Genomic DNA, 9,094 nt, shown 5'->3' with positions numbered 1-9,094 from the left:
TTGAGACTCATTCTGGCAATTTTCATTTTGTTTTCAATTTAATTTCTCCATCGTGACTTTGTTTTTGAAAGTTTAACCTGTCACTGAAATAATGGAATTTTTACTACTGAAATCTGGTGGTGTTGTTCTTGAAAATTCTGATAAATATTTTATGATATTGTTGAAAATTTCTGCGATGTGTTAATGTTGTTTTAACCGCATTGTCGACCTCATTAGGTGTATGAGCATAAATTGTGTTGTGAAAAAAGAAGAATCTACCGAGTTTGTTGCTTAATCCCGTGACAAACCCCTGAATTTGCTGCTGCAAAGAATGCTTTATACAATTCATTTTTTTGTGTAAAATCCTTCGGTATTTATTTTGTGACAACTTGGTTTGTAGCTGTATTGGTAGCAATGTTAGGAGGTAGTGGTGAATGTGTTTGGTTCTCTGTGACGTAGTTGTAATGCATGTGATGTTTTTGCAAGTCTGTGTTTGTAGTTGGCAAGTGAAGACTGTGAGGATGTTGGAAACATGTTGGATAGTAGATGAGTCGGTAAAGTAAGGGTTTTTTTATCTACGTAAGTGCCAAAGAAGTTTGTGTAATCCCTAGTTTATTGTTTGTTACAGTTTGACATGTTTGTCTTTTAGGTAATAATGGCATCGAGTAGCAAGTTTTGGAAGGATGCGTGTATGTGGAATGAGCCTCTTGCGGATTACTGGATGGAGGGCAACGGTGGTGGGTCGAATCCACAGGTACGATGGGTATACGTGCCATTCTGTTTTTATAGTGTGTTAGTGGGATCTAATTGGATGGGAATGGTGACTATGATGTGATGAGTCTGATGCGTTGAAGAAATGCTAGATTGGTGTTTTTATGTTAAGTTAGCCGTGGCCGTAGTATTTGTTAAGTTTGCAAAATCGAACTTTCACATTTTAAAGAAAAATGCACTACTTCCATCTCTGACAATGAACGTTGACAAGCAAATCCTTTATTAAATAGATTGGCATAAAGATCTTGTTGTGGCCAACCATTATGATGGTTGGGTAAACTGTATGTTAAATTATAACATGACAATGTTATAATTATATTGATTTTATAATCCTGAAAGGAGTTTTTCAGGTCAAGTTTTCAGGGTTGAATTAATAACCATGTCAGTGCCTATGAACATTGCATTTGCAAAATTTACTTTGAAACTAATTTAAAATGAAAGGCTTTGATGGGCAAGAGCGTTAATATGCATGGATATGCAATATTTAAACAGAATTCATTCCACCTAATGTAGTTGGTAGCGAAAATGTTTGTCTTAATTTTTCAGGACACAATGTTTGATACGAGAGTGGAGGAAGATGCTGAGTTATCCAATTGGGAAGGAAGGGGGGCTTCAATGTTGCCCGGATTTTTGGGTTTGGATGGGTTGCGAGCAGAAAATGTTCTTGAAATGGAGTTCTCTTCACCTCAGGAGGCAGGCGGCTTCTATAACAATTACAGCCGACTAAAGGGCTTTGCACGGGCGAGGCAAGACTGTTAGAAACACTGCCGGAGAGATCGTGCGGTACTTTTGTTTGTAATAGGCAAGGATTTCGAGAGAAGAAATGGTTGGAAAAGGTTGATCGCAAAAGGGAGCATAAGGTAGTAACCCGATGCGGATGCATGGCGGAGATGAGGATAAAGAGGAAAGACGGTAGTGGGAGGTGGTATGTATCGCTTTTTCGAGGAGCATAACCACGAACTTGCGTATGGAAAGCTTGTTGATTATCTGCGGTCACACAGGAAGATATCTGAGGTAGAAGTTGCTCAACTAACAAGCATAAGGGAGATTGGGATATACCTAAGATTTATGAGTCTTTCGCAGCACAACTAGGGGGTTTTAATCTGGTAACATTCACAAAGCAAGATATGTATAATGAGATACGGAAACAGAGAGGTCTGCAAGGCGGAGATATAAGTGCGGCTATTAGGTACTTGGAAGGTCTGGCAGGCATGGATGGGAAAATGTTTTGGCGTTACAAGTTGGGGGCAGGGCAACACCTATGTAACTTGTTTTGGAGCGACGGTCGTTGCCAGGAAGATTATGGGATTTTCGGCGATGTGCTAGCATTCGACGCTACGTATGGCCGCAACAAGTACAACCTACCCGTTGTAGTCTTTTCCAGAGTAAACCACCACAACCAGACATGCATATTTGGAACAGCAATGGTCTCATGCGAATCGCAGGAGTCATATATTTGGGTTCTTCGCCAGTTTATGGAATGCATGCAAGGTAAGGCACTGCAATCGGTCATCACGGATGGCGACCCGGCCATGCGGATAGCAATCCAGTCTGTATTTCCTGATGCACATCATCGGTTGTGTGCCTGGCATCTGCTGAGGAATGCGACTGCTAACATAAGCGACCCGAGATTCACACAAATGTTTAGACACTGCATGTTGGCAGATATGGAAATCGATGAGTTCGAAGCGCATTGGGAGGCAATGGTCAACGAGTGCGGTGTTAGGGAGGTTGAGTGGGTTAAGGACTTGTACACTAAAAAGCACGCTTGGGCCACCGCATACATCCGCGGTAGATTTTTTGCTGGAGTACGGACGACCTCTAGGTGCGAGTCACTACATGCCAAACTAGGGAGGTTTGTCGAGAGCAGGTACGGGGTGTTAGAATTTGTAAGAAATTTTCAAAGGTGTGTGGATTTTCTGTGTGACACCGAGGACGAGCTAGAATTTCGTTCATGGTACGGAACACCTGTGCTACAAACAGAGTTTGTTGAGCTGGAAAAGTCCGGGTGGACGATGTTCACCCGCGAAATGTTTCTCAGATTCCGGGATAGCCTGAAACGGTGTGTTCGCGTTAGAATATGTGAAATTAATGACACTGAGAACCCTCATGCATACACTCTCCAGAAGTATCGAAGGCCTGAGATGAATTGGAAGGTTTATAGGGACCCTGTCGCGAACAGATTTACTTGCACCTGCATGCGTATGGAGTCGTTTGGTCTTCCTTGTGTGCATATCCTTTCCGTGTGTGTTAGGCTTGACTTAGTGGAAATCCCTAAAAGCCTAGTGCTGCGCAGGTGGTCTAAGGCAGCCAAAATGGAGGTCCATAACCAATGTGTTGAGCAACACACTGCTGACCGAAGTGTGACCTATAGGACACGATTGGGTGCTTTCTCCCAGCTATGTAAGCGTTTAGGGCGCGTTGCTTGCATGAGTAATGAAGACTTCAAGCTTTACTCAAATAAGCTTCTGAGTGATGCTCTCTTCCTTGAAATAAAGAACGGGCTCAGACCATCAACGGATGATATCACAGCAGCACAAGATTGCGGGGTGAAGGACCCGATTCGTGTTAGAACAAAAGGCACGGGTCGGATGAGTCAAGCATGTGGGTTTGCCCCGAAAACCAAAAGAAAGTGCAGCACATGCGGGAAGCTAGGGCACCGGAGGACTAGATGCCCCAACAGAGGCGCACAACCTTCATCAAGGAACGATAAATCACCTGCTGGGATAAATAAACGCAAGCGATCAAAGGTTACCACATTACTTATTCCTGCATGGACTTTTTACTATGACACGTTACCAATAAAACTAACTCTATAAATAGGTTCAATACTGATGCAACTTAATTCCTTTAACTAAATTAATACTGTTCTGGAGCAGCAGTAGTTATTTCATTATTATGTGTCTCAATGTTTTTTATCTCCAATATTCAGAAAATAAGTCTGTGGGTATAGAAAATCAACATAGTAATTAATGCACGTAGGGGATTCTTGATGTGTTATTTTTTTGTTTACCATTGAGCTGTATGTTAACAAGTGTATACTCATTACCGAGTGCATACTCATTACTAAGCCACTGCATTGTTCATGCCTCAATACCATCCGTTATCATTTCAGTATGCTGGTGTTTACAGTTCTGTGGTTTGACGTTCTTGTTTGTCAATGCAACAGGCACCTGTCGTTGTCGCAGATAAAACGCAGCCTGAAAATCCATGTCAACCCGTAGGATACATTTGGGACCAATTTTCGAATGGAGAAGTCTGACGACGATCGACTGATATGTGAGCTGTTATTCCAACTATGCTGTAACGAAGAACATGTTATGCTGAAACTGCATTTTATTCTGAGAACTTATGTATGCATATGGGGATATTGTTAATCATAAACTGCTCACTCAAGTTTATATGTTATTTAAGGGCCAGAATATTTGACTCTGGCCTTACTCCCTTTTATTGGTAATAACCAATGCTGCCTTGTCGATTCGAATTATAAATTCCATTATCCACGGGATTATGCTGCTAAATTGGATTTTTCCTGCAATTACCCAATGATTTTGACCTTCTGCGGTCAGAATCGATGCATGAAGCTACTGATATTGCTAAGGTAAACCGTAAGTGTTTATTATACATGTGTAGTATAACAATTCATTTAAATGTAAGTTTTCCTATATTAAAATATTTTTCTTTCCGTAAATCATAAATAATCCTAAGCTTTAGTTTGATTGCCTTGCAAAATTGATAAATGAAATATTCAGAAATAATCAAGCCCCTTCAAACATATTTATAAAAAAATTTAACAATACTTTTCTCTTCATGATGACAAAAAAATTCTTTATCTTAGAGATCTTAAAGTTAAAAAATATTTTCATTACGCATACGTATAAAAATATTCCTTATATTTATTTTATATTATTAATTAAGTAATAAACAATTAACATTAAACAAAATATCTAGATTATAATGTTAGTTTCGTAATAAATAATTAATACTAAACAAAATTAGATAGCGTTATTAAGAAGTAAACTAATCTTGCTTGTTTCCTAAATTTTGTTGATATAATTAAGATTGCTAATTATTCTGTGTTCTAAAAACGAACGCTTAAAAAATTTATGTAAATTTTTTGCAAAAAGGTTTTAGTTCCTATTACAATAAACAAATCCTCATTGGTGTCAACCAGGTTCTTTAAAAGTTATAAGTACAACTTAATTGTATGCCCAGACTCTTTTTGTGATTTTCACTTCATACCATGGTAATGCTGCACAGGTTCCTTATCAACAATTGGATATCAGTCTTATAGCATTTCCTAACTAACATGCCCAAGGTGAGCTGAAAGCTTTTATCCATTTTCTTGTTCAATCAGCAGGTATCATATGGAGAGTGGGTGCAGGTACTGCTATTAATTTTAAACTAGCAATAACTTCATTACTAAATATAATTAGTTATCGTTAACATAATTCTGAAGCAAAAGTAGCCAAACATATATGCCATAAAGGCAAAGCAAAATGTCACAACCAGGGTACAAACTCGTTTTGGCCATATACCCCCTTTCAATGACAGTTGTCGTAACTTGGGGGGTGTGGATATTGTGCTCTAGTCTGTCGACAAGACCACTAGCATCCACACATAAAAGTGGCCATCATACACATATAAAAGCAGACATAGATATACTACACTAAATAATTAATAACATAACGACACCACTCAAAAGATTACTACTGGGAAAAACAGTTTCCAGGATTAAAATCATAGGGTTATCTTTAACAAAATTCTCCAGAGTTGCATCGTTTGGCCACATGTGGAAAGTGTTTCACTCCTTAAAGCGAATAAGCTTCTTTCACGCTGCGTCTGCCTTCGAGACCACTGTTGGCCTGATCTCGTTACACTCCAAAAGCACAATCTTCGTTGCTATTTTCATCCTTAATTTGAGCCGGTCCATCTGCTTATAACAAAGGGAGAAACTAAAAATTCATCTACTCCTTAATAGAGACACATGTTAACATAAGGCGTCACATACCTGCCAAGGAAGGTTGGAAACTTTGAATTTTCCCTCTGTTTGAATCCAGTTCAAAATCCACAAACATGAATCATTGCTGCAAAATCGGACAATTACATTTCGATCACATTTGCTTTCGGGTTTGTGAGGTGACACGTTAAGAAACAAAATTATTACCATTCAGGGTAACTTGGCACTCCATCGGGATACTTAATTGGTCCCCAAGTGGTTGGATCAGAACTAACATGGGAAAAGCTCAGCATGTTACATTCCAGTTTGAAAATCTGGCTAAGCACTAGTAGCTGCATCCAATGACATCGAATGGCTCATAGCAAGGACGTCGTCGGCAAACAACGGAAGGTGTGAACCAAACTCGAGGAGGCAGACACTGCAGGCTCTCATGGACGCGCTCATAAGGATTATGTTCATAATCTGTTCAGGATGGCAAAACATGTGTTAGCATTCCGATCTATTTATTTTTCTTATATGGAGGCACGGTTAGATGCAACTCCCGTCAACATTGGGCATATAAACGGCGATAAGGAGTGGAATCCTGCTCTTGGGACTTCCAATGTTGAGACTTGAACAGAATTCCCTGGTATGTATGAAACAATAATCACATCATTGCCGGGAATTTCTTTCGAATAAATATACTACCATTCTAAATTTATGAATATCCAGAGTTTGTGCCTACAATATGATCATTTTTCCCATAAATGTAAGCGGCCATCTTGCATTCTTCAACTGTGAGGTCCATGTGAACGGTTGGCCTGAAAACCATTTGGAATCCCTGAGCCAAAACCAATTCAATATTAGCTCTTCACTTGAAATATGGTACTAAGAAATTAAATGCGTCATGATTTATATACCAAGCATTTAGTGGTTCCAATCCTTACCAGAGGAATTAATAGCACGGGAGACTGCATTACATTCACCATTCCATAAGGTTTGAATGCACTCCCATCCCCTAAAGACGAACCATTAACATTCGCCTCGCAATTCTGCGCAGGGGTTGCCATTTTCCTACTGTCCAGCTGTTCCTCCCCGGTCAAATGGTTAGAGTCAATTTTTTCCAATTTCGGAATTTTCAGTGGAATGCGGCATGTTTCCTGCACCGAGAACATCTCACACACTTTTGTTGTGCAATCAAGCGTAGACATGCTGGGTAGGTCCCTGAAAATCTGAACAGGCACACGTTTCATGCATTAGCAATTTATTTAAAACATTAACGACGGCTGATAGTGGAGGTATGAAGGCTGTTACTTACTTTTTCACAAACACCGTCAACTGAGTCATGTGTCGTGGTCCCAGAGGTGGTACTCCTCTTAGCCACACCAGAGCACCAGTACTGCGCAAGGGTTCGCTTAGGCACGCCTGAACTGTTCGTGCCCTTAGTAGGCCGAGGAGTTGACAGTGACTCGTCTATGATGACGTCGTCGTCTAATCCGGGAGAGTTTGGGATGATTATATCTAGCGACGGCATCACATTCGACGGGGCCAAACCTTTTCCTTTTTCCAAGCTTTTCTTTGTTTCTGCTAGGGATCCAACGTCGTTACTAACTGCTGCTCTATTTTGCCTTTGAGGTGGTATGTTGGTTTCAGCCAGGAGGTTACCAACAGAAGCCATTATCACGGAAGGTGCGGATGAAATAGTGGCTGCTGCAGTTGGACTCCCCCCTTGGTTGGCCAGTGTTGACTGGATCTCAGTTACGGACTTACCCGTTTGGTACATAGGTCGCTCCAGTGCCGACATGCACTCCTCCAAAGCCACTGTCCGAGCATCGATCTTCTGTGGACTCAGTCAACAAACCACAAAACACAAAAAAGGTTGAATATGACATTTCAATCCTAGTTATGAAGCTAACCGTCATGCTATGATCAGTATGATGGGTCAAACTTGGGTTAGATAAGACAAGTTGACGTGGCTAAACATTGTCCATTGGTTCAAACACTTGAAACAAAATTTTTGTGCACGAAAACAGGATCACCGCATGTTCACCAACACAGGGCATGCCCTATAGTTATTGAGAAAGGTTCTCCCTTTGTTCCAAACCGAGGCACATTTCATGAGTATCTCTTCGTTGATAGTGTGAATAAAGCTTTTTTGAAATTTTATTCTACATACGTACCTCGAGCAGTTTCACTGCCAGGAGAAGTAGTCCATCTTGTTGGGGCTTCGGCTCTTCCGTTAGGTTTTCTCCCTGACCAGCATTAGCGCTCTATGCCCAAAATCGATATAACAAAAACATAATTAACCACCTAGCATTTCTAAGCAACATTTAAGGGGAGACATCACTCTGAGGAAAGCGTCATTCCTACCACGTTCATCGTCAGCTCTAGATTAAGCGTCGAGGTTCCATCTGCGGCTGAGCCGCTTTTGACCGTTGCCATATCTATCACGGGTACAACACTGAAAGAGAAGCTGTAGATTGTTAGTAAATGCGACAGACCGGTTAGTAATGAAGAAAGATGATATTTTTACAACCCGATTCGGGCGAGGAACATTGTTGCTTCTGAATACCAACATCGGAGAAGCAATTTACAGTAAAGAAAATGCTACTTACGCATCATTGTGGTCAGGATCGTTGGAGTCTTCTAGCTGATTCCCATAGTCGTCCACGCCAGCCATTTGCTGTTTGAGACTAATGTCTGTCTTTCCTAATTGGTAGCTGTACCGGGGTTAGGCGTCTTTTAGCTTGTGTGTTTCCAACTTGGCTCAGCAAAGACTTGATTTTATAGAGATCCCTGGGGTTAAGCGTGGGAACGGAAAAATGATTGACGTGACCCTTTCAGGTAGATCCACCTAGTTCCGTGCTACCAACCCCAAAGCGATTGTGGAAATACTCCTTATTGTTTGTTCACGCTATACTCCTTGTATCCCTCTATGTTGTTAGGAAAGCGAAAAGTCATGCCTATCATAGGTTGGGATTTCCCACGTGTAGTTGACACACGTATAAACCCTTCTTAGGACCATGGCTGCACCGAAGAGTTTCACCTGATGTTCGATACATTTAATAAGGAATGGAACTGAAACTAAAGCGCGATTTGATCTACATAAACCTTTATAACATGGAATAATATTCATGTAATTCCTATTAGAAGGGTTCACTATATCTATGAATAAACTTTTAACAGAATAATGAAATCATTTTTCATCAATTATGACAAGAATAATTTCCGAGACGAAAAGTATAGGGTACTAACATATTATTTGCCAACTTCTGCCAATTCACATTTATATTTGTGTTTCATGGAAGTGTGTTCGTATATGTGTCTAATAATTAATATATTTTAAATACATATATAAAGAGACACATCCATAAAATGTATCTATAAAGACACTTCTATTAAACA

This window comes from Arachis stenosperma, chromosome 8 (assembly GCF_014773155.1).
Source record: "Arachis stenosperma cultivar V10309 chromosome 8, arast.V10309.gnm1.PFL2, whole genome shotgun sequence".
Taxonomy (NCBI): Eukaryota; Viridiplantae; Streptophyta; class Magnoliopsida; order Fabales; family Fabaceae; genus Arachis; species Arachis stenosperma.
Note: the sequence above shows the minus strand (reverse complement) of the source record.